The sequence below is a fragment of the Desmodus rotundus genome, chromosome 4 (assembly GCF_022682495.2).
Source record: "Desmodus rotundus isolate HL8 chromosome 4, HLdesRot8A.1, whole genome shotgun sequence".
Classification (NCBI taxonomy): Eukaryota; Metazoa; Chordata; class Mammalia; order Chiroptera; family Phyllostomidae; genus Desmodus; species Desmodus rotundus.
Window position 1 is genome coordinate 26,528,857 of NC_071390.1, and position 2,035 is coordinate 26,530,891.

The following is a 2,035-nucleotide window of genomic DNA, read 5'->3' on the forward strand; positions in this document are numbered from 1 at the left end:
TTGCATAAGAACAGACATATAGACCGATGTAATAGAATACAGAGCACAGAAATAAACCCAATCTCTATGGGTTTATATTCAACAAAGGGAGAAGAAGCATAAAATGGAGTAATAGCCTCTTCAACAAATGGTGTTGGGAGAGCTGCACAGCTACATGCAAAAAAATGAACCTTGATCGCCAGCTTACAACGTACACAAAAATGTATTCAAGGTGGACAAAAGACTTAAATGTAAGTTGTGACACCATAAAAGTCCTAGAGGAGAACATAGGCAAGAATATCTCAGCTATTTCAGGCAGCAATGTTTTCACTGATATGTCCCCTAGAGCAAGGGACATAAAGGAAAGAATAAACAAATGGGATCTCCTCAAAATAAAAAGCTTCTGCATGGCTAAAGAAAACAGCATTAAAACAAAAAGATATTTGCCAATGATACTTCAGACAAAGGTTTGATCTCTAAAATATATAAAGAACTCACACAACTCCACTCTAGGAAGACAAACAACCCAATTAAAAAATGGGCAAAGGACTTGAACAGACATTTCTCCAAGGGAGACATACAAAGGCCCAGAGAGATATGAAAGGATGTTCAGCATCATTAACCATCAGAGAGATGAAAATTAAAACCACAACCGGAAACCATTTCACACCGGTGAGAATGGCCATCATAAACAAAGCAACAAACAAAGTATTGGAGAGGATGTGGAGAAAAGGGAACCCTAGTGCACTGTTGGTGGGAATGCAGACTGGTGCAGCCACTCTGGAAAACACTACGGCATTTCCTCCAAAAACTACAAATACAACTGCCTTTAGACCTGGCAACTCCACTGCTGGGATTGTATCTAAGAACCTTGAAACACCAATTCAAAAGAATCTATGCACCCCAGTGTTCCTAGCTGCATAATTTACAATAGCCAAGTCTAGGAAGCAAGCTAAGTGCCTGTAAGTAATTGAATAGATCAAAAGTCTAGGCCAGGCTGGTGTAGCTCAGTGGATATAAGGAAGGCTGGGAACCAAAGGGTCGCCACTTCAATTCCCAATCAGGACACATACCTGGGTTGTGGGCCAGGTCCCCAGTAGGGGGTTTGTGAGAGGCAACCACACATTGATGTTTCTCTCCCTCTCTTTCCCCCTCCCTTCCCCTCTCTCTAAAAATAAATAAGTAAAAATAAGAAAAATCTATGGTACATTTCCATGATGGAATACTATGCAGAAGAAGGAAAGAAGGAGCCGTTGCTGTTTGTGGCAGCATGGACGGAATTGGAGAGCATTATGCTGAGCTAAGCCAGGAAATGAAAGACAAATACCAAATGATCTCACCTGTAAGTGGAACCTAAGCAACAAAACAAACAAGTAAGCAAAATATAAATAGAGACAGTGCAATTAAGAACAAACTGACAGTAAGCAGTGGGGAGGAGGGAGGGGATAATGGGGGGAAAAGGGCATGGGTTTTCAGGAACATATATGAAGGACACATACATAAAACCAAAGGTGGGTAGGACCAAGGGTGGGGACAGCTCAAAGTCATAGCTGTGGCCGCTGGCAAGAAGGAAAGATGATGAAGAGCCATCCTAACTCATTTAATAATGTCTCCCAAATACTCATTCACACGCCCTGCCTTTCTCTACGTTATTCTGTAACCAAAAGCTATACGCAAGGCAAAAGAAAAATATTAGGAGAAGCTATTCTTTTAAATCCTTATACATCGTAATTAAAACTATCCCCACAGAGTCACAGCTGTTTGCAAAGCCTGGAGGTAATAACCATTGATAAAAGAAAGAAGAGGGGAAACCCTTTCATACACTGAGAAGTTGAAATAACTGAGTGTAGGTCCCAGGAGGAGAAGAGCAAAGAGAGACAAAGAAGATGAGGTCAGATATCTGAAAAGTTACAAGTCAGAAGGAAGAAATCCATATTGCTGTAGAAGAAAAATGAGTAGAAATTACTAAAAGTACTACGTTTTATTTTAAAAAATAAAATAAGATGTTTTGTTTGTTTTGTTTTCAAACTGCAAGTCTAGGTAAAGAAAGGAAGAA